Source organism: Pinus tabuliformis, chromosome 5_2 (assembly GCF_031772625.1).
Source record: "Pinus tabuliformis cultivar Carrire ecotype Pingquan chromosome 5_2, CPIR1, whole genome shotgun sequence".
In the NCBI taxonomy this organism is placed as follows: domain Eukaryota; kingdom Viridiplantae; phylum Streptophyta; class Pinopsida; order Pinales; family Pinaceae; genus Pinus; species Pinus tabuliformis.
This window is the reverse complement of record NC_142306.1, coordinates 901,644,903-901,664,996: the sequence shown is the minus strand read 5'-3', so window position 1 is coordinate 901,664,996 and position 20,094 is coordinate 901,644,903.

The window sequence follows — 20,094 nt, the reverse complement described above, 5'->3', positions numbered from 1 at the left end:
TCACTCTTCATTAGCAACTCATTTGCCTCTCACAAGCTAAGTGAATCCTTGCAAAGGCGATTTCAAGAGTCATTGAGCAAATTGGGCAGTTTCAGAGGCGCGCTACGCATCAGGGAGGGCGCGCTACGCGTCAGGGGCGCGCTACGCATCAGGCTGCCTTTCTCAGAGCAAATTTGCTCGTGCGCTACACGTCAGAGGCGCGCTACACGTTGGGCGAGGCGCGCTACACGTTGGGTTTTTCGCTCAACAAACTGTCAGCAAGCTTTCAAATCCACTTTTCTCTCAAGAAAATTGCAGGTAGGCCTCTCCTCCATGGCTAGATTTGGTTTTGCAAGATGAATGAGAAATTAATATGTTTAAATGCCATGAAAATGATAAGTCAAAACCCTACATTGTTGTGGAAGATTTATGGTGCTAGGGTTTCAAATTTGTTTTGTTGTCCAAGGTTGCCCATTTGTGATCCCTCTTTTCCCTCATTTTCATTAACATTCTCCTTCAAATTTTCCCATAAAATTTCATAATTCTCCTCTCTAAAATCCTTAAAACCTACTAAATTCCCAAACCCTACTGCACCTTAAAATCCCACAATTTTGTGATTTCCCATGTTGCCTTCCCTAAATTCCTTCTTTATGTTTATTGTCCCTAATTCCCTCATGTTCCCCTATCCCTAACAATTCCCTTGCATTTATGTCCGCTTGGTAACAGCATTTGAAAGAGTCAAACAACAGTTAATTGGGTGCAAAGTCAGCAATACATTTCAGCCATCTTACCTTCAAAACCATGTCAGAAACCGAATCAGATTACCAGCAGAGTTATGACAGTGATTCAACACCAGAGGTAGAAGTGCCAAGGAGGCATCACAAGGGTGGTAAGGGTGGTCGGCATGTCAGGGAGGAGCCCACTTCTTTGGCTCAGTTGCAAGCTTGTCCACTTGCAATGACATGTTTTCAGTATCAATCATGCTTCGGATATTGTGAGAGGATCTCACAAATTCAACACCACAGAGAACTAGTCCGCTTGTTTATCCTACATTTTCACAATGTTCATGTGAACCTTGCAGGAGTGGATTTCACCCTATCACCTGAAATTGTTGCTCAGGCCACTAGGATACCAAATGTTGGGGAGGAGTGGAACAAGCGCCAGCAACTAGACAGATTTCATTATCAACCATATATCAAACTTGGGTGCATGAGACACCTAACTGTTGTTTTTCCTTTCAGATTCCTAAGGGATGAGTATGCACCTTTGATGAGGCTCATTATGCGCTAATTCACTTGTGAGGGTAGATTTTCACGTTTATATTCGTACCATATCCGTTTGTTGATGCATTTCACCTGGGTACGAATGATGAACATTCCATTTTTCATGTGCTGAAATATAGAGAAGATGGTGCCTGTAGTGCAAAGGAAGAACCCCACACAGCAACACAAAAGTATATATCATTATGCACTGATCGAGATCATAGTGATGCATCAGTTGGCACAGCAGGGTATTGCTTGGGAGGATTTCATTTCTCGTGACTTCTTCATGGTGCCACAGCCACCTCCCGAGATTTTCCGTGATGAGGGAGGGCCTTCACATCAGTTTGACATTCCTGAGCCCGAGCATGTCAGTGCTCCTTCATATGTTACATATCAGAGAGGCCACATGGCCTTATTTGCATCTACACGGCGAGTATTATCTCCACACCAGTTGGAAGGGGTCTCGCCTTCTTCATTAGCACAGCGAGTGTTATCTCCACATCAGGTGGAAGGGGCCTCGCTTTCGACAGCAGCACAGGTACAAGAGAGAGGCAAGCAGCCCATGATTGATGAGGGGCCATCAGGTGATCCAGACATAGATATTATTGACCTTGATATCAGCTCTCCTAGCTTAGAGCTAAAGGAGATCATTCAGCAACAAAAGGCTGAAAATGACTTGTTGCAGCAGAAGTTGGAAATGGCAAATTGGACAATCACATACTTAGAGCAGCGCAACAAACAGTTAGAGGATGAACACACTCTTGATGAGTTGCGGAGGATCCGAGAAGACCGGAACTTGGCTCGCAAGAGACCCGGTGATTTGACACCTATTGAGCAAGGGTCTATGCTCATTCGGGTGAATACTCATTTAGAGAAGTTGCTAGCCAAGGAAAACAGGGACAAAGATATGCTCCGCCACATGAAGAATCATTATTGGGCCCACATGCATGTGTGCAAAGCGAAAATGAAGGTACTCAAAGCACGCTTGGCCAAGGCACTAAAACGGAGGAAAAGGCTCGATCCACTTCAGATTTTGGCTGAAGCCACCTTGAAGGAGCATGGTGCTCAATGATACACCCCCAGCTCAAAATTCAGGAAATTTGGAGCAATTTTGGTCAATTTTGAATTTTTTTTGCTAAAAACAGGTTTTTGCCCTCAACGCGTAGCGCGCCGTGCGCTACCCTGAAGATGGGGAGGTCCATTTCACAAAAACTCTGCATTTTTAGATTTTTCATGATAAATTGCACTTGCTTAGCCACTGCCAAGACATTTCATTGAGGTTTGGGCCCCCAAAAGGTCAAAAAACAAGCAAAAATGACCTTCTGCCACTTTTTGGACACACAGGAAGCAGTCTTGGGAGATTGCATTTTTGGAGGGGAAAATGGCCACCAAATTGAGAAATTCTACTTGGGTTGGAGAGCAGACATCCAGACCTTTCCAACAAGCCCACTTGTACCTCATTTGGATGCTGGGAAGTGCCCCAAAAGTGGTCTCAAAGGCGTGCTACGCGTTGAGAAATGGCGCGCTACGCATCAGGACATTTTCTCAATTTTTCACCTTCAGCTCAGGAAAACGCAGCATTTGACCAGTTTTGACTTTTTGGTGGGATTTTTCATCCTCCTTGATGTAATTGATGTAATTTTATGTTGACAAGACACTTTTTTACCTATGCTATAAGATTCATTCATAAAATAGCAAAAAAATAATGAATGAATTGGTTTCCTAACTTATAGAGGCAAGTTGTTTTGATTGCCTAGATTGTAGTGCTCAGTTTAGAATTGGTTGAAACAGCCCCTAGAATTATGAGTTCGACCCCTAGAGGCAAGGAAATGTGTTAGATTGCCTATATTATGTACTTTCTTAGTCATTTTCATGGTTGGACTCTTGAGGGATAAGCTTAGACTGTTTTACTCTTTGTATCTCTGCAATTTTGGCAAAGGAAAGACCAGGGTTTTGCAGCACTATTTGGGATTCCTGTGGTGATTTGTGTTGATGGTGTGCTTCTCTCATGTACTTGTAAGTCTGTTATGTGTATCATTTTCCTACTCTTCTCTTCTGCAAATTAAGTAAATGAAGTGTTAAGGTAGAATTCATGGTTTCTATGCTCTGCCTTTAAGTTTGCTTAATATCTATGTTTTCATCTGTTTAAGGAGAACTCTCAATGGTTTCTTGCTCCCCTTAGCTCCTCACCGGTAATATCTATCCATTCACTTATTTCAAAGGCATCAAGACAATCTCCTACCTTGCCCCAAAAAGACCTCTGCAAAAACTGTGTCTCATCCCCGCACCCAAAATTGTCGTGCTCAGTTTTCCAACAAAACCCTAAAAATTTAAAATCAAACTTTCCCTATCAGTTTACTAGCCTAAAATCAGTGTTCTTTATTGGTCATCTCAGCCCTTTGAAGACATTTTGCCGAGATAGACCTGGAGAGAGCCCTCTCCTGTCCCCGTAGGGCTAGCTACGAGGCTAAGTGGTTTGATGTTGCCTTGGATTTCGTCTTTTTCAGCCTGAGGCCAAATTCAAGCGCTAACAAAGTGCTAAGTGGACTATTCAAAAATCATGAGAAATTAGTTAGTTACGACTACCTCTCATGGAAATGGTCATAGATGAATGACTTAACGTAGTTGAATCCCAAAAGATGATATCTAATATAATGCACTGAAAACCCCCAATACTTAGCTCTTAATACTTTAGGATATTGAATCGATTTTGGTTCTTCATTTAGAACTTCCTCATTAAGAACCTATATTTGTACTAGAGGAGTTCCTTTATTAAGAGTCTTTCCTAACCTAAACTAAGGTGAATGTCATTACACTATAGGGAAGTAATAGAGTAAGTGGGTAAGTAGCAATCCCAAAAGCATGCACTAATTGAGCTACCTTACTATTATTCAGGTTAGGAATTTGTTATGTAGGAAGTTAAGGACGAGGAGGGGCTTATGCGGATGGTTGCATTGTTGGGGAACGAAGAAGTGGCATAGGTGCCTAAAGTAAGCCCTGTCAAGGGCCTCCAAAGGATGGATTACTCCACCCTTGATCCCAAAGTTGGTTTAGAGGGAAAGTCATCCATGGCTAAATAGGTAAACACCAATATGGAGAAGAATATTGCATTGAAGGGTTAGGCTAGCATAAATTATAATATTCTGATTGGGATGGAATAATGCCTTGAAGTTTAGCCTACTATGGATGCTTCTCGGATACAAAACACAATTGTCCTAATTCATCAACCTCCTAGTATACAACTTTTACTCCGGGCAGATATGGACATTTACTTGTGGCACGGTCCTCAATGCATATTGTACAAGCCTCAACGTGATTTATCAAGCACTCTCTCAATGGGTTCTTTCTCCTACACTTTGAAAAAATATTGTCAAAACTAAATTTGCTCCTTATTCTTGTTAATTTGTATGTGTCCAATTGATAACTCAATGAGCTAAGTATATCATTCTTGGAGTCTTGTAACATGTTTCCAATTTATGCTCTGATGACTCCATTACCCATAGTCTTGTTGACTTTTTCCAATAGGTCTCTTGATCCTCTCCTAGTATTTGATCTTCCTTGGGAATATCTTTGACACAACTTAACAATGTCATCATAACATCATTGGGAGACATATCCTCCAACCATTAGATTTAACACTTCAATATAGTCATAATGAATTTTGCAAAACACAAGACACGTAGTGTTTCTGGAGTCAATTCTTCTTATCTTGGTCATTGTAGATTGTAGTTGAATCATTCAACATAGTCTTCTACGGTTTTTCCTTCATTCTAAGTCATTCTAAAGACCTTCTCCCTTCATTCCTTTTCCTTGTTAATATTTATATTTTTCCCCAAAAAAAATCTTCATTTATGCCCAAATGTTGATGTTATCTTTTCCAAGGTCCATGAACCAACATAATGCGGCATTCTTGAGTGTGGCAGGAAAGAGTTTTAATTTTTGGGCATCTAATACATAGACATAACTTCTAAAAAGGACATTAAACTCGAAGAGAAAGGTGTTCAAATATTCTTTGGATAAGCCATTAAATTTGAACAAGGTTGAATGAAAAATGTTCTTCATTTTAGTTTCCTCATTTGACTCTTGAATGGAGAATTTGAATCTAGATTTATCATTCTTAATAGGAATTTCATGTGCCATTTTCTTGTCAAAATTGTCCTTACCCTCTTAAGGTGCCCTAGGGGTGTCAAGAAAGAATAATTTTCCCAAATGAAGTTTCTCTTTCACTCTCACACAAGAAGGAAAGGAAATGGGTGACTTGATCAAGCTAACTACTTATTCCTAAACTCTACAATACAAATGCTCATGAATTAATAATATATCATAATATTAGTCAATTATGATATAGAAAATCTAACTCAAGAGGGTGTATTAAGGTTGATTATGTATAATCTATGTAGAGCCTCTACTTTACACTTGATTATCCATCATTACCTACAGTTTTCCCTCATATATCTCTCTCTTTTGCCTCATTTTCCTTGCAAACCAACCCAGATCATTACATTATATGACTTTAAGCATGATTAAGGAATTTTTCTAATGTGTGACTGTTTTGTTTAGATTTTGACATATTTACAGGAATTCCGCAGCCATCTGATGATTCCGCAGCCATCTGATGATCCCGCAGCCTTTTTGTTAATCTCAAGGTTCCACGTGTCATTTTGCCAAACGAGCCACATGGGCACTTAGGAATCAAGGTGCTCGAGGTTCCTGTGCTATTGGTTCAGCCAGCCACGTCATCTGTACCTCCGGTCAACGAGGGTCAAGTTACAGTCAACAAAGGCAGCTTAACGGTGATACGTAAGCTGTTGGGTCACGTCAGTTCAAACGGTGATTTGTCCGTGTTACGCAGGCTGTGGGGGACATAATCCAACTCTGGATTCAATGCCCATAACGACCAGAAACTCCAGCTCATCCACGAGGCTTATGACGTGTTATTGAACCTTAATTACGCATGACAGTTAGTTTATTTTTCAGTTTTAGCTGTACGCATTAGGCCATATTTCAGATGCCTATAAAAACTTGCGTCTGCGTACGCTTATGGTTACTTTTTAGTTGCTGTGTTTTATGAACTTGTTATCATTTTAGTGCATTTCAAAACTCTGTTTTAATAGTGTTGTTCTAGCACTCTTGACTGTAATTTTCTGCACATGGAGTAATAGAAACAGTGTTGTTCTGAAGTTTTCAATTCCTTGAGTCTTCTTTGGGTATTATGAATGGAGGGCCCCTGTTCATGACTGCCCTTGTATAGTATTTCATGTTTATATTCTTGCTATTTCTTTATTTTCCATTCAGCATTTCTTTTTCTTGAAACATGTACAGTTTAATTCACTTTCATTGTTATTTCATTTGCAGCATTCATTTTGACTGATCAGTATTGTTCTTTTGCAGGTTTTTAACCCGGGATTGTTTTTGTGTTTATGTATTTGCTTTATATCTAGTGGTAGTTTCAGTTGACAGATTCAAAGTTGCTGCCTTTACTTTATTTTCATAGCTGATTTTTAGTTTAATTTTTCAAAGTTGTCTGCTAACATATGAATGGTCTCTTTATCACAAAATTGTCTATCTTTTAGAGATCAGAATACTAATAACTTACAGCTGGCTTTGAGTACTTTTTAGACTAATCTTTAACTACTTTCTAATCGTGCTTTACACAGTACTATGTGTTAGAAGCAGAGAGTTAGAAAGAGCAAAACATTATAACTAGTCTTTAAAGTAGATTTTTCTCATTTTTGATCACTTTTCTAACTCATCTTTAGCTACTTCCTAATCGTGTTTTACACAGTACTATGTGTTAGAAGCAGGGAGTTAGGAAGAGATAAACATTATCATTGGTTTTTAAAGTGATTTTCTTACCTTTTATTTGCAGCAGCATGAATGGTGTCTAATGCCATTAGAAAGTGGTTCTTTGCTTTCAGTTCATTTTAATTTATTTATTTCCTTCAAGCTTTTCCTTTTCAGCAAGTAGTTAGAAACCACTAATCACACACTCTCACTCATCTAGAACTCACCTTACACACACTATCACTCATCTATTTATAAATCACCACTCCATCTTAGGAAGATAAATTAACCACAAACAACACCCCAAACGACAAAAAGCTCTAAGAGGTTGCTTAAGTACATATAGTACACCTTCACTTCATCAGCTTACGAGCCCCGGGTTGACAATTAATGACATCAATTTAGGAACACTAAATTGACTAAACATTTTGGCGTCGTTGCCGGGGAAGTGAAATTAAGTAGCCATATTCTTAGAAAAAAAACATAAAAATTTCAAGGAAAGAAGTTGATAACCTATCAAAGTATGCTCTCCTCTTGCACTGCAAGGTGATCTGGAGGATCAGAAAAGATAAAGTTATTGATTTGATAGTTTCTTGAGTATGCTCTCTTCTTGCACCTAGAGTGAACTGGAAGATCAGAAAAAGAACTATTAACTTGACTTGAAGAAAATAATAAAAAATGACATGCATAGAGCTAGAGATTCTAGAGGAAGGTTTTTAGCTAGAGCTCGAAGTTCAATTTTTACAAGTCCATCTGCTTCAAGGGATAGACAAGAGACACCCCCCTTATCTCCAACCGAAACTCCTAGTCCTAGAATTCCTGGAATTCAAGAGCCAAGAGTTGACTCTCCTACACCTTCTATTGAGTTTGAACCAGGAAGAGACTCTTCTCTTTCTCCTACAGAAAGACCAATTGTAATTAAGGAATTGGAATCATCTGAAGAAGAAGGAGAAATCTCTTCTCATTCACCTTTTGTAGAGGAACCAGAAGATTTTGAAATCCCTAGGAGAATCACCATGGCAGAGGAAGAAGGAGGTGGTATGGGTAGAGGTAGAGGTAGAGGAGGAGGAGGAAACAACAATAACAATAATGGAGGTAGAGGTCCCCTTGGAGGAGGAAATAGAGATGGGGATAATTCATTTGGGTTTCCCATTGTTAATGAGGATTCCCGAACCACCATGAAAAACATATCACCATCTGTCCTCCCTAACTTCCATGGGTTAAGGACTGAGGCCCTGAAACATTCTTATTTGAGTTTGAAGTGGTATGTCGAACTTATGACTACCTGGATGACTCTCAAAAACTCAAATTGTTCCCTTCAACACTGAAGGATCAAGCCTTGAAATGGTTTATGGGGTTACTCACTCAATCCATTAGGACTTGGGATGAAATGAAACAGACATTTTTGGATAGGTATTTGGATTATTGTATGCCTACTAATCACAAGGACGAGGTTTTTAAAATGATACAAAAAGAAGATGAGAGCTTAGAAGATATACTTGAGAGATTTCAATATAACTTGAAAAGAGCAAAAATGAGTACCTTGGATGAAGAGACCTTAAAAGCCCTTTTATTAAAAGCCATTAGGGATGAATGGATAGACATCTTAAACATGATGGGGAAAGGGGATATTTCTCAACTTTCACTCAATGATATAGCAGAACTTTGTATCCATCTCTCAAGGGGCAAATCAAAAACTCAAAAAGGGCCTAGAGATCCTTCTCTCCTTAGGGCAAATAAATCTGCAACAGGATCAGTGAGTAGGGCTTAAATCGGCAGTATGCTTGATGAATTTAAAACTGACATCTTAGGGAGTCTTAGTGAACAACTTGATACCCTTAAGATTCACAATAAACAAAAAGCAGAAGCTGAAGCTTTGGCTATCTTTTGCCCGAAATGCAGAAAGAAACATGCTTTAAGGGAATGTCCCTTAGATGCACACGTTGTAGAAACATGTGTAATTTGCTCAGAAACTCATGAGACCAAGGATTGTCCTTCAATTCCTGGCCTCAAAGTAGTCTTTCAAGAGGATCCAGATACACTTGAATCTCTCTATTTTATTGCAAGGAGACCTTGGCAAGGACAACAGAATCAAGGGTTTAACAACTCTATGAATTCTCAATCCCAACCAAATTGGAATCCTTGGCAACAACCTTGGCCTCAACCTCAAAATGCTTTTCAAGCATGGATGCAAAGCATGCAAAATCCTTATGGGAGATTTGCTCAATTCTATCATTATCCTCCATCATTTCAGAATCAGCAAGCCCCACAACTTCCAAATCAAGGTCAACAACTATCATTGCCATACCCTCAACAACAACAACCTCCTCCACAAAATCAAAATTCTCAATTATCACTTCAATCCCAGCAAAAATCAAATCAACTTCCCTCTCAGCCATTACCAAATCCAAATAATAGGAACCCTCAAAATGCTTACATGATGGAAGGTCAACCATTCCCTACCTATATGGTTGTTCCTCTCAATGAAGTACAACTCAGATCAGGTAGAATCCTAGATCAACCTTCTACAAGTGTTCAACAACCAAGCATTTCTGAGGAAGAATCTCTCAAAGTCAATAAAGGTTTTGAAGTATCACTTCAAAACCAAAATATCCAAAAAGAAAAAGAAAAGGAATCAACCTCTACAACTCCCATAGTTGAGCAACCTACACCTGTAGCTACACCTCCTTTTCCTGAAAGATTGCAAATTGATAAAGGGGTGGAAAAGCAGATATGGGTGCCTGACTATAGTTTCCTAGATGAATTGAAGAATGTCTGTATCAAGATCCCCTTGTTACAAGCCATTAAATAAATTCCCATTCTAGCAAAGACAATAAAGGAGTTGAGTTTGAAGAAAACAGGAAAAATAACCAGAGATACTAAAAGGATACATCTAGTTGGAAAAATTTCAGACATAATGATGGGTAAGATTACCATGCAAAAATATGTGGATCCTGGTAGCCCTATTGTCAAAACTCATATTAATGGGGTTGAAATCCCAAATACTTTAATTGACTTAGGAGTCGCGATCAACATCATGAGTAGACAGACCATGGATCAGTTAAAGCTTCCTAACCTTCTCTTTACACCTACTTTACTGCAACTTGCAGATAGATCAATCATTAAACCTAATGGTGTATTGGAAGATATTCCAGTCTCTCTAGATTCTTGGGAATATCCAGTTGATTTTATGATTTTAACTCCCAAGAACAATCTAGGAGGACATCCTCTTATTTTAGGAAGACCTTGGCTGGCCACAGCTGATGCTTTCATAAGTTGTAGGTCTGGGGACATGTATATATCAGATGGTAATTCCACCAAGAAATTCAACTTGTATCCTCCAGCAAAGGCAGTAACAGAAATAGGAGAAGATGAGTGGGTTGATGATGAGGATACTATTCAACCTGTTCTAACCATCTCTGAAATCAGTGAGGATAGTCAAATTCTAAATACATTAGAAAATTTTGAAATACCTTTAGAATATGACTCTACACAGTTTCAGTTAGATGCAGACATTGAATATCTCCAAGGAAAATTTTAAGAACCCCCCTAAATTTATAAATATAATAAATGGGCGAATCTCCATGGTATATAGGAAAAATGGAAGGCGATCTTATCAATAATATAATATGTATATATAATTTTTTGGCGAATCTCTCACTAGGCATGGCGAATATTTTACTCAATTATAAAATCTTGTAAGATCTTGGCGAGTCTTTCAATAAATAATAAAACTTTGTAAATTCCTAGTGAATCTTAGCATAGGCTACATGTTAGTTTAATTCTCCCATTTAAATAGGCTACATTCCAGGCGAATACCATGGGTCAATACCATGTGCCATTTTGGTGAATACCATGGGTCAATACCATGTGCCATTTTTATTTTTATTAGAATATTTTACTCAATTATAAAATCTTGTAAGATCTTGGCGAGTCTTTCACTAAATAATAAAAATTTGTAAAGTCCTAGTGAATCTTAGCATATGCTACATGCTGGTTTAATTCCCCCATTTAAATAGGCTACATTCCAGGTGAATACCATGGGTCAATACCATGTGCCATTTTGGTGAGTACCATGGGTCAATACCATGTGCCATTTTTATTTTTATTAATTCTAATATTATGGTTAATAATGGTTTTTTGCATGGTATTAATAACAATCTAGTCCATTTAAGTAGTCTTTCATGGAAATGGTCATACGTTTGAATGACATACTTAACGCAGTTGAATCCCAAAAATGATATCTAATATAATGCACTGCGTAAATCCCCCATACTTAAATTCAAAAAGAGTCAAGGGATCTCTACTTGAATGGTTCATGAGGCACAATACTTGCTAAGGTTTTGCAAATGGGGTAGCAAGCTAAGTGGGCTTGATTGTGGTAAAAACTCCACAGTTAAGCGCGCTTGAGCCAGAGGAGTTCTGGGATGGGTGACCTCCTGGGAAGTCCTGGTTACCGGGTGCAAGCCCCGGAAGTGATGATTGATGCTATGTGATTCGTTCTCCACATTTCACTAGTTTCAATCCCACTTCTTCACCCCTGTGAGCATCACCCGATGCAATGAGTGCTAAGTGAACTGTTCAAAAATCATGAGAAATTAGTCAGTTACGACTTCCTCTCATGGAAATGGTCATACGTTTGAATGACATACTTAACGCAGTTGAATCCCAAAAATGATATCTAATCTAGTCCATGGTATTTGTCCCATAGTATTTTGGCCATACGTTTCACCTAAATATAACCCATTTATTGAGTGTTCGTAAATATAAGGTGACTTATGGAGTAAATATAAAAAAAAAAATGTTTTATTTGTTTACCATACATCTCGTTTATTTATTTTTTTATTAATTTACCATACCTCTTTTACAAATATGGTATTTGGCCCATAGGATTCACTTAAATAAAACCTCTTTCTTGAGCCTTCATAAATAGAATGAGGGTTATGGACTAAATATAAAAAGAGGTTTTATTTATTTATGATACGTCTAGTTTATTTATATTTTTATTTATTTACCATACCTTTTGAGTAAGTATAAAAAGACGTTTTATTTATTTACCATACCTCCACTTTACTTATATTTTTATTTGTTTACACCCTTACATGCATATAAGGTGACTTATGGAGTAAATATAAAAAATGTTTTATTTATTTACCATACCTCTCATTTATTTATATTTTTATTAATTTACCATACCTCTTTTATAAATTTATTTATATTTTTATTTATTTACCATACCTTTTGAGTAAGTATAAAAAGACGTTTTATTTATTTACCATACCTCCCCTTTACTTATATTTTTATTTGTTTACACCCTTACATGTATATAAGGTGACTTATGGAGTAAATATAAAAGATATTTTATTTATTTACCATACCTCTCATTTATTTATATTTTTATTAATTTACCATACCTCTTTTATAAATATGGTATTTGGCCCATAGGATTCACTTAAATAAAATCTATTCTTGAAAATGGGCGAATGGATTCACTTAAATAAAACCTATTCTTGAAAATGGGCGAATGGAAGGTTGTAAGTCCTAATTTCAAGGGCTAAATTTACCTTTTTTACCCTCTCCCTTAAAATAAGGTGGGCTATTTGAGGTGATTTGTAAAAATGTACTATGATACAAAATATTCGCCCACTAAAAATTTAAAACCCCTTAATTTCGCCAAAGGGCGAACATTCGCCCCTAAAATTATCCTTGAATATCTCTCCTCTAGACAGATGTCTCTCTTCTCAATGGAAGAGTTTGGTAGTTCTACAGTTGAAATCCTTCCAGGAAAAACATTGAACATTAACAAAAACTTGGGAAGACCACAACAAGAAGAATTAACTAAACTGTTGCAAAAACATTCCACTGCCTTTGCATGGGAATACACTGACATGAAAGGAATCGATCCTAAGACTTGTATTCATCACATCTACATTGAAGAAAACAACAGACCTATTAGGCAACCACAAAGAAGGATGAATCCAAACCTTAGGGAAATCGTGAAAGAAGAACTCCAGAAATTGCTCAAGGTAAACTTCATTTACCCCATTTCAGATAGCCAATGGGTTTCTCCCTTGGTTATAGTACCCAAAAAGAATGGTAAATGGAGAGTTTGCATTGATTATCGAGAATTGAACAAGGCAACCTTAAAGGATCATTTCCCTCTACCTTTTATTGATCAGTTACTAGACACTTTAGCAGGTAAAAAGTATTTCTCATTCTTGGATGGTTTTAGTGGGTATAATCAAATTCAGGTAGCACCTGAAGATCAAGACAAAACCACATTTACTTGTCCTTGGGGAACTTTTACCTACCGAGTACTCCCTTTTGGATTGTGCAATGCACCCGCTACATTTCAAAGGGCTGTACTAGGTATCTTTTCAGATCTGATTCATGATTGTGTAGAGGTATACATGGACGATTTCACAATTTATGGTAATACATTTGAAGAAGCTTTGGAAAATTTGGAAAAAGTATTGGTAAGATGTAAGGAAACAAATCTTTCTTTAAGTCATGAAAAGTGTTTTATGATGTTTACTGAAGGGATTGTTTTAGGACATCATATTTCAGGAGATGGGATTAAGGTTGATAGATCCAAAGTTGAAGTCATCTCTAAGTTACCTGTTCCAAATTTCCAGAAGGATGTTAGGAGTTTTCTTGGGTTTACTGGGTATTACAGAAGATTTATTGAAAATTTCACTAAGATAGCATCCCCTCTTTTCAAATTGCTTACCAAGGACTGTGAGTTCAAATGGGATCCTGAGTGTCAATCTGCCTTTGAAGCTTTAAAGACTAGAATATCTGAAGCACCCATCTTAAGGGGGCCAAATTGGAAACTCCCTTTCCACATTTTTACTGATGCTTCAGATACAGCTCTAGGAGCTGTTTTGGGACAAAAGGATTTGATCCCTTATGCCATTTATTACACAAGTAAGAATTTGACTCCCACTGAGTTAAATTATACTGTTACAGAAAAAGAGTTCTTAGCTGTGGTACATGCAATCAACAAGTTTAGACACTACATAACCGGCTATGAAACCTTTGTCCATACTGATCACTCTGCCATAAGATATTTAATGAACAAACCTGTCACTAATAGTAGAGTTACAAGATGGCTTTTACTTTTACAAGAATTCAACATTACTGTGTTAGATAGACCTGGAAAACAAAACACAGTAGCTGATTTCTTGTCTAGAATCCAAAACACTAATGAAGATTCTCCAGTAGAAGATAAGTTTCCATATGAATACTTGTTTGCAGTGACTACCAAGACTCCTTGGTATGCAGATATGGCTAATTATCTTGTTACAGGGAAGCTTCCTCTACACTTATTTCCTAATGAGAAAAGGAAAATCATTCAGGAGAGTGCACATTATTCTTGGATTTCTAATGAATTGTTCAAAACAGGGCCAGATTGTATAATCAGAAGGTGTGTTCGGGAAGATGAAATGCCTGACATCCTTAAGGCATGTCATGATGAACCATGCGGCGGGCACTTTGCTGACAAGAGGACAGCCTATAAAATCCTTTCTCTAGGATATTATTGGCCTTCTCTCTTTAAAGATGAAAAGCAGTATGTTAGAAGGTGTGATAGCTGCCAAAGAGTTGGGAAACCAACTCCTTCAAATGAAATGCCACTACAGCCTCAGGTATGCATCGAACCCTTTGAGAAATGGGCTCTAGATTTCGTTGGACCAATTAATCCTCCATCAAAGCAAAAGAAGTATATACTGGTTTGTACTGATTATGTTACTAAGTGGGTAGAAGCGAAAGCATTGCCTTCTGCCACTGAAAATTCAGTTGTTCAATTTCTTTTTGAGGATATCTTCACTCGTTTTGGTGTCCCAAGGGAAATTGTGACAGATCAGGGCAGCCAGTTTACATCTAAATTGATGGAGAAGCTGATGGAGGAATATAAGATCAAGCACAGAACATCTACTCCATACCATCCATAGTCAAATGGCCAAGTGGAATCTACCAATAAAGTTCTTGAAGGCATTATCACCAAGACTGTTCATCTTCATAGAAGAGATTGGGCGGAAAGGCTCCCTGAAGCCTTATGGGCCTATAGAACTACATGGAAGAACACAACAGGACATTCTCCCTATGAACTTGTTTATGGGAAGGAAGTCCTGCTCCCCATTGAGTTCCAAATCAAGACCTTCAAGATGGCAGTCCAATTGGGAATGAGCCTCTCAGAAGCTCAAAGACACAGAATGGACCAGCTAAATGAGCTAGATGAAATAAGACAAGATGCAATTCTAAGGACCGATCTAGTTCAGCACCAAAGATCTAAATGGCATGATCGTCATATCAAAGAAAGAAAGTTTCAGAAAGGAGATTGGGCTCTATTGTTTGATTCAAAATTCAAAGACTTCAAAGGAAAGTTTCAAACTCATTGGCTTGGGCCATATGAGATTGATGAAGTCTTTAGCAATGGAGCAGTTAGAGTGAAAACTATTGATGAATTTCATACTCCTCTTATTGTGAATGGCCATTGCTTGAAAATCTACCAAAAGCCATTCTCAAAAGAAGAGTTTGTCAAGTTGTTTAAAGAAGATTCTGCAATCAGGTTGGTGGAGAAGGATTCTTCTCCTCCATCAGCCTAATCTTTGGTTTTTGAAAAAAAAAAAGAGAAAAGGAAAAAAAAAAAGAAAAAAAGGGAAAAAATAAATGTATGAGCCTGAAAACCAATCTCTGATTGGCAGTCTCATGCAGAAAACCTGAGGTGAAAATCAGGGTCACCTAACACCTCATGTTTTCCAAAAAAAAATATATATCTCTCTCCCCTCCATCTCATCTCGCCATTCCATCCACTTCATTCGCCATCTCATTCATTTAATCACTCTCACTCCACTTCATTTCTTTCCATCCATCCATCCATTCATTACATTTCATTCCATCAATAAAGTCATTTTTTTTAGATAACTGAAGTTGTTTTGTGCAGCCGGAGGGTATCACTGCAGTTTCCGCAGCTGTTTGACAATTCTGCAGCCATCCAACGATTCCGCAGCTCTCTGCACCTGCATAAAAAAAACACAGTCTGTTTGAAAAGAAATTTATAGTTCAGAAGTCATCAACAATAAGTGGAAAAGAGTCATGCAACAGCAATAAAACAATGAAGGGTTAGTGGAAAATAATCAAAGGCAATCCAAGTGCGGATCTGAGGTATGATCTAAATCCTAAACTTACGGTTATCTCATTTTGCAAAGTTTCAGGGTTATGTTTCTTGCCATTTAATGTAATGATTACCAGTCTTTCCCATCATGCGACCAAAAATCCACGTATCCCCGACACTTATCGGTCATGTTCATCACGATTTTGAAACTCAATTGCGACTGCTATTCCATTAAGGTTTTCGTACCTAAGTGACGTAGACTACTGTACTACGTCTCTCTACGTCATAATTCCCGCAGCCAAGTGTAAACCCATGACCGAAGCCTAAGGACCTAACCGTTTCTACCCATCATTTCATAACCCTCCTACGCTCGTATCATTCCATTCACACTGTTTCATTTCCACAGTTCCCTTATTCCGCTGTGCTCACTACGCTGCTACCTTAGCCATACTCTGTTTTACGTCTTCCTCTCTGCTAATTCTGATTATCAGTGTTACGGCTGTTACAGTAGAACCGTAAATTTACTGTGTTAAGGCCACTGTTGAAGCCGTGTAACCTTTTTCCAAAAGATTTAGAACAAAGCCATAAATTTATTATGTTAGGGCCAATGTTGAAGCCGTGTAACCTTTTTTTCCAAAAGTCTTAGAACAGAGCCGTAGAGCCAATGGGTAAACTCTTAAGAGTAGAACCAGAGGGTTCAAAATTTCTGGAGGGATATCCTCAAGTTAAAGAAGCTTTGCAGAAAGCAAACTAGCTCCAATGCATCCAGAAATTCAGAGGTTACCACAAAGAGGTTACGAAGGCCTTTGCACGTTCCTTCAGAGACAAAGACAATCAAGTGGAGATAGGGGACCTGAAGTTTACAGTCACTGAGAGCAGTATAGCACAGGCCACTTCACTCCCACAAACTGGAGAAAGATGGTTTAAAAATAGATCAGTACAAGACCAACAGTGGAAGCAAATCTTAAAGAATCCAGGTATGGATACCAGCATTTTTACAAAAGGGATTCCTGTTACTTATGTCAAGGAAGAATGGACAACTTTGCTTTTATTAGTGCAAAAATTATTTACTTGTGAGGGAAGGTTTGGAGTCTTATATGTTTACCATGCCAAAGTCATGATGCATTTCTTAGGAGATGATATTAACCTTCCATATTTTCTACTCTCAAGTCTTAGAAAAATGTGTTCAATTGTCCAAAGGAACCCAAGAAACATTGAATCACATCTGTATCATCATGGTCTTGTTAAGATGCTAGTTGAGGAACAGTTGAAAGCAAAAAGAGATACCTGGGAGAGATTTCTTGTGAGAAACCATTTTGAAGAAGCAGGAGAAACCTCTGTGCCTAGAAAGAGTAGAAGAAAAAGAAAAGAGGCTACCCCTGAAACTGTTGTCCAAGAGGAAACTGTCCAAGAACAGATTGAAGAAGAAACTGATGTACATCATTCTGAACATGAAATTGATCCTGAGCCTGCTGTGGACACTGATCAAACAGCTCAAAGAGTCATCACAGAAACCCTTTCAGAACTTGCCCAAGAAGTTGCTCAAAAGAGAAAAGAGAGTAGGAAGAAACAAAAGAAAGATAAAGGCAAAGCTGTAGCCCAAGAAACTTATGCTACTCCTGAGAACTCTAGTGAAGAAGATACTCAGCCCTTAGCACAAAGAATGGCCAAACTCCATGAAACTGCCCTTTCCAAGAAGGTGGAAAAACAAAAGCAAAAGGCACAAAAAGAAAAACAGAACATCACCACCGTGAGAAGAAGCAGCAGGTTACAAAGAAAAGTAGGGGCCACAAAGGGTAAAAAGTCACTCATCATTGACTTGAGCACACCTGAAAAGGTTGCTACAAGTCCTGACTTTGAGAAAAGCCCTCCACACGCTGAGTATGTTGAGACCAGTCCTCCACGTGAGGAAAGTCCTTTTGAGCATGAACCTGAATATGAACATGGATCCGAATTTCAGTATGAACCCAGTCCAAAGAAGTCACCTGAGGTTGACCCTGATCAGCAGAAAGTTTATAATTACCTGGAGACGCTAGAACAAGCAGCTGCAGGTCCAAGAACTGCTCAACCTTTGGAGCAGCAAGTCCAATCACTGAAGCAGGAAATATTTGAGCTGGAGGTACTAAATCGCCACATCAAACAAGAAAATGAAAAACTGAAGATACAGAGCAATGTGGACAAGATGGTCCAAGATAACACCATGCTTCATATGGGCCTGTGGCAAAAGGAAAACAAAAAGCTCAAGAAGAGATGCAGGAAATTAAGCAGAGCCTTGATCAATCTAAAATTCAGGTGTTTGATGAAAAGACCAAGAGTCAATGTGGCCACACAGAGAAAGAAGAGAAGGTTGGATGTCTTAGCAGAGGCATCCCAGCAGGTGGACTGAACAATGTTTTTGATTGCATGAGGACATGCAATGCCCTCGTAGTGGGGGTATGTAGAGCCTCTACTTTACACTTGATTATCCATCATTACCTACAGTTTTCCCTCATTCATCTCTCTCTTTTGCCTCATTTTCCTTGCAAACCAACCCAGATCATTACATTATATGACTTTAAGCATGATTAAGGAATTTTGCTAATGTGTGACTGTTTAGTTTAGATTTTGACATATTTACAGGGATTCCGCAGCCATCTGATGATTCCGCAGCCATCTGATGATCCCGCAGCCTTTTTGTTAATCTCAAGGTTCCACGTGTCATTTTGCCAAACGAGCCACATGGGCACTTAGGAATCAAGGTGCTCGAGGTTCCTGTGCTATTGGTTCAGCCAGCCACGTCATCTGTACCTCCGGTCAACAAGGGTCAAGTTACAGTCAACAAAGGCAGCTTAACGGTGATACGTAAGCTGTTGGGTCACGTCAGTTCAAACGGTGATTTGTCCGTGTTACGCAGGCTGTGGGGGACATAATCCAACTCTGGATTCAATGCCCATAACGACCAGAAACTCCAGCTCATCCACGAGGCTTATGACGTGTTATTGAACCTTAATTACGCATGACAGTTAGTTTATTTTTCAGTTTTAGCTGTACGCATTAGGCCATCTTTCTGATGCCTATAAAAACTTGCGTCTGCGTACGCTTATGGTTACTTTTTAGTTGCTGTGTTTTATGAACTTGTTATCATTTTAGTGCATTTCAAAACTCTGTTTTAATAGTGTTGTTCTAGCACTCTTGACTGTAATTTTCTGCACATGGAGTAATAGAAACTGTGTTGTTCTGAAGTTTTCAATTCCTTGAGTCTTCTTTGGGTATTATGAATGGAGGGCCCCTGTTCATGACTGCCCTTGTATAGTATTTCATGTTTATATTCTTGTTATTTCTTTATTTTCCATTCAGCATTTCCTTTTCTTGAAACATGTACAGTTTAATTCACTTTCATTGTTATTTCATTTGCAGCATTCATTTTGACTAATCAGTATTGTTCTTTTGCAGGTTTTTAACCCGGGATTGTTTTTTTGTTTATGTATTTGCTTTATATCTAGTGGTAGTTTCAGTTGACAGATTCAAAGTTGTTGCCTTTACTTTATTTTCATAGCTGATTTTTAGTTTAATTTTTCAAAGTTGTCTGCTAACATATGAATGGTCTCTTTATCACAAAATTGTCTATCTTTTAGAGATCAGAATACTAATAACTTACAGCTGGCTTTGAGTACTTTTTAGACTAATCTTTAACTACTTTCTAATCGTGCTTTACACAGTACTATGTGTTAGAAGCAGAGAGTTAGAAAGAGCAAAACATTATAACTAGTCTTTAAAGTAGATTTTTCTCATTTTTGATCACTTTTCTAACTCATCTTTAGCTACTTCCTAATCGTATTTTACACAGTACTATGTGTTAGAAGTAGAGAGTTAGGAAGAGATAAACATTATCATTGGTTTTTAAAGTGATTTTCTTACCTTTTATTTGCAGCAGCATGAATGGTGTCTAATGCCATTAGAAAGTGGTTCTTTGCT